Here is a 5,116-nt window from a genome sequence, read left to right as displayed (position 1 = left end):
AAACCAGTCAGAAGGCTGATGACTTAAAAAAATGTGGGAGTTTGTGTCATAAGGACTAATCGGTAGACCTCACAAACCTGACATAATTTTAATAACGTTTTACTGCTTATCCCGCAGTTTTTCATTTTAGAAGGAGAGATTGTTAACCATACGCGGTGACTACGGCGGGAAGGTACGTGCTTTGAGGGGTGATAGTGATTCTGAACAAAACGCGAGTTACGAAAGTTATTCAAAAATGCATTGTGGAGATCGTGGATGGCAGCAATTTTGTCAACTGCAAGTCTCTCTTTTCTCGTTGAAGTACCATCAAACCTCGGTTACCGGGGCAAGAACAGAAAGCGCTTGTAGCTAAATTTTGCCCTGAGAATAATTATTCCTCTGCTATTTGATGGCGACAGCTGTAATACCTTTGTGTGTCCTCCTTTTTGTAGAGCAATGAGGAACATTGCTCCTAACAGAGCAATTATTTCAGAAGCAGAAATATTTGTGTAGTCTCTGTCCCTCGCGTAATTTACAAATGATCTCTTGTTATTTATGTTTATGTTGGTGTTCGCAACAACACGCTCAATTATCTCAGGATCAAAAAATTTGACAAAACTTTCTAATTCAGTTTTAGTTCCCGTAGCACTGCACTTTGAGTCAGGTAAGATCTTGATTATATTCTTACGTTTTGTTTTACCAGGCACAACTAACCGATTATTAATCCATTAAGTTTCCTGGTCCTTATCAATATAAAAATGGCACTTATAGATAACTCATTCACATCATTCCCGCCATCGTACGATTGTTCAGATTCTCTGACATAATCTGCAGCCTCCATTACTTCTGCTTCATCCTCTTTGTCAAAGAAATCAGCATTATCCTCTTCGTCAGATGATTCCAGAAGAAGGCTCCCAATTTCGTCTCGCGTCAATCGTTTCCTTTTTGCTAACCTTCAAGAAAATAGGAAAAGCGTAATTCTAATCTTCAGTAACTAATTAATCATTCACTCGAAGGGTTTTTGTGCAATATAGCTTCTGACCTTCTAAACATTCAACGGATATTACGCCAAATTCACTTGCATCAGGGAGGTGTACGGTACGCAGTGCCACCTCAGTGTAGTTGTGCACTTCACAGATCAGTCACAGCTATTGAAAAGGTTTTATAAAGAGACAGTATTGGAACGTGTCGCCTGACAATGTAATCGAAGCATATCTAGCACCATTGCTTTGTGCTTGGTGCGCTAACCTAATTACGGAAAGAAAACTGAATTGCCCGTACTGAGTTCCACCACGAGGCCACTGCAGAGTTAAGCCAACCCTACAAACAGTAAATCAATGAGGTAAGACCGGGTGACATCCGTGGGGAAGGAATGACTTCACGGCGACCGATTCGACGCTCAGGATACGTTTCAAAGTGGTATTGTGCGAAACGCACGTTGAAATTGTCAGTAAAGACAACACTACATAGCCTAATGTCGCTTTAGCTGTATTCGCCTGTGAGTGCTGCTGTAGGAGGGCACGTGATTGGTGCCTGCGATTTTCAAACATCTGTATATCGTATACGGTTAAGAAAAGGCCATATGTTCATATAAAGTTCTTTGTTCAGAATCAGGTATACTATCATCCTTCAAAGCATGTGCCCCTACTCACGTCTCTCCCTACAACTCTGTGGAAACTCCCCCCAAGCATTTGTCTACCGTAATTCGGAAAAAAAATCACGGAAAAACTGCTTTTCGAAGGCAAAATAGGGATTTGAAAACACTCTTTCGTCACCTTGTTCCTCCACATCAATCAAATGGATTAATTACTGGGTTTACAGTTTTCTCTCACTAGGTGGTGAAAACAGCTGCGATTTCTCTAATTCCAGAATTTTTGTAGTTATTTCTACACTTAGGATTTTTAATTCAAAGTGAGCTTCGTTAGTGCGTCCTCTGAAGTTATCCTGCTAGAATATTCAGGCAGTCACAGTCACTGCGGAAACCGTTGGGGACCAGGGTCAAACATACAATGAAATGTTCTAGAGCTTATTCCGCTTCAATTTGCAGTGTATCAGCGAAGTTCCGAGAGGCATACCCTCTGCTTGCATATCCAGGCGCCAGAATGTGGAAGAAATAAATGAATACGTGTAACGCAAGCGGATACATTGTGAATAGAGTCAGCAACAAAGTCGATAACATTTTATCTCTGTGACACGCCGCGAAAACTTTCATTTACATATACCGCCCTTGCTAAAGGAAATATGGTGCATAGCAAAAACAGTGACCACGACTTTTTCATACTGGCGTTTCTCTGTCCCTGCGCTAAGGACTGCTTCGGCGATGGCACGTTAAACCGCAATCTTCTGCCCATTTTTTATTCGGCCAATGCCGGCCTTTACGTACATTGTCTTGCCTGCTGCGAAATGGCTTGATCGTAATAAACTCTTATACTCTCGGTTTCAAATGGCTTGAAGCACTTTTGATTTCAATAAGGCTCGAGTATTTTTATAGAGAACTAGCTGAGTGCCTCGCGTTGCCCTGGTACGAATTTATTCCAGCCTTCCGGTAGTCCATTTCCTCTCCTTCAGCCCTCTTTGTCCTTCACCCCTCTCTCTATCCACCTCGTCCACTCCCAACTCTCTGCCCATCTCCCTCTGCTGCTCTCTCTGTTCAACTCCTCCAGCCCACTCTGTTAAATTTTTCGTTGTACTGATTAATGGAAGTTGCTGATTCACAGATAGTCCAGCATGCTGGAATTCCGCAAATGGACACCTGCTCTTAATTGCTGAGCTTATATCAATCAATATTGACACGTCGAGGTTGTAGCTATTGTGTAAGGTATTATGGGAAACCTATTAGTGGAACATACTGTAGCGTAAAGCATCAAATAAGTTCTTCTTAGTTTTACTGTTACTTCAGTCTACGTGTAGACATAGTCTCAGCACGAGAGGATAAATTATATTAATGCCAGTTTTACAGCCTACAACGAAACACTTTTCGAAAACTTGAAGTTGTAACCCTGTGCATATGTTTAATGAGACTATTTGTCTGCACGTACTACCACTGCGCTGAATCCTTACGACCGCTGGATACAGGCCACCGACAATCTAAAATGCACTGCTGTGCTGTACCTGTACTTGGATATTTACTGCATAGTGAGATTAGCTCATAAATTATAGCAATTAATTCTGGGAAGGATTGCATTTTGGTTCTGAGAGACAAATTACACACTAATAACCACATTATTCAGAGTCTAAAGTATTTCACGTAATGTAAATGGTTATACATGAGTTTTCCATTTCATTGTCAGAGAAATTCCATGGTTTGCGAACTTACAAGTGCAGAGAGTACTCTGGAGGTCTGAAATTCCTATGACCTTTTATCAGTGTGACTGATTCTTAGTATTCGTAACTCGTAACTAACTTCTGCAATGTTCGAACGCATATTTCTCTACACTTTTATAAAGATATGTCTCACACTGTCGTCACTGCTGCCATATGTAATAAAATACACAACCACCTTTTCCAAAACAATCATTAGTGCTTACCTAAAGCCATCAACATTCAAATTTCGCTGATGAACTGTACTCAACAAGATTGAATTTGTGTTTTCATCTTTAACACCGAGCGAGGTGGCGCAGTGGTTAGCACACTGGACTCGCATTCGGGAGGACGACGGTTCAATCCCGTCTCCTGCCATCCTGATTTAGGTTTTCCGTGATTTCCCTAAATCGTTTCAGGCAAATGCCGGGATGGTTCCTTTGAAAGGGCACGGCCGATTTCCTTCCCAATCCTTCCCTAACCCGAGCTTGCGCTCCGTCTCTAATGACCTCGTTGTCCACGGGACGTTAAACACTAACCACCACCACCACCATCTTTAACAGTAACACCATCAGTACTGCAAGACAGCGAAAAGAGTACGTTTACATACCTCACGGTAGATGTGTAAATGCTTGGAAAACCTTAATAGCATATCAAAGGAAATTTTATCTGATAATCGACGGACAGGAAGACCCGGTTTCGAAATGCTGTGAAGAAAAATAACCGCTACTTAGGTTAACATAATATTTTAATAGAATATTATCAAAGCAGAGGGATACATTATGGTAAGAAAAAAACAAAAATTTTTCCATTACATAGTGCTGTAAGCGTCATACAATAATTGAGATCAACTGCAAACGCCTGATGAACCACAATACGACGGTTACGGTGCGACTTGCAGATCAACCACACTTCGGACATGTTTGGGATTCAACAGTTGTGGCAGCTGCAGTTAGGACGCCCATCCATCAGGGCAAGGTCATACAACAATGGATGGGAAAAATTGGTCTATAATTCTCCTGAGGTCAAAAGCGGCATGAAAATCAACAATGACAAAGGTTTTTAATTGTCGTGAAGCGCCGGCCTGCGTGGCCGTGCGGTTCAAGGCGCTTCAGTCTGGAACCGTGTGACCGCAACGGTCGCAGGTTCGAATCCTGCCTCGGGCATGGAAGTGTGTGATGTCCTTAGGTTAGTTAGGTTTAAGTAGTTCTAAGTTCTAGGGGACTGATGACAACAGGTGTTAAGTCCCATAGTGCTCAGAGCCATTTTTTTTGTCGTGAAGCCAAAGAGCTACATAAAAAGCAACAATTACATCGGTCGGTGTTTTAGATGAACTGTGCCCAGGAACCACATAAAAAGCAACAATTAAATCCGCTTTTACTATATGTTTGTGTGTGTGTGGCGTCTCTTCTGTCGGACACGCAGATGACGTACGGTAATTTCAGTGCAGGTGCACACTACGTTACGAGCAAAGGAGTTAATGGACCGGGGGGGTGGGGGGGTGGGAGGGGGGTGACAAGTGGAGGAATTTGGTGGGATGAAAACTGTGTCCAGAGGCGGTTAAGGCTACCGCTCGCGTAGAGCAGGTTCGAGTACTGGTCCGGCACAAATTTTCGCTTGTCACCGTTGAATTTATTTCCATACCCAGTCTCGACTGACGTCTTCGTTCCTCTTAAAGTCGGGTTTTATTTGTCATGAGACTGCCGCAGTACATGTTCCATATACTGTCCACAGTTTCCTGCCACGAGTATATGGAGGAACAGCATGTTCCACAATAGATCGGAGCGTCTCAGGGGTCACGTTCAGAATGTGTTGCCCAATGCATGCCTTCAGTTTA

General features: G+C 42.6%; 1 non-coding gene across 1 annotated transcript; it reads left to right on the top strand.

The window, feature by feature from the left end:
* The first annotated feature begins 3,584 nt into the window (after nt 1-3,584).
* On the top strand, nt 3,585-3,657 carry Trnaa-cgc. The gene has a single exon. It is a non-coding gene; the product is annotated as a tRNA-Ala (tRNA).
* Nucleotides 3,658-5,116: the final 1,459 nt, after the last annotated feature.

Source organism: Schistocerca americana, chromosome 3, assembly GCF_021461395.2.
Source record: "Schistocerca americana isolate TAMUIC-IGC-003095 chromosome 3, iqSchAmer2.1, whole genome shotgun sequence".
Taxonomy (NCBI): domain Eukaryota; kingdom Metazoa; phylum Arthropoda; class Insecta; order Orthoptera; family Acrididae; genus Schistocerca; species Schistocerca americana.
The sequence above is the reverse complement of the archived record's forward strand: the minus strand, read 5'-3'. Positions and strand labels throughout refer to the sequence as shown.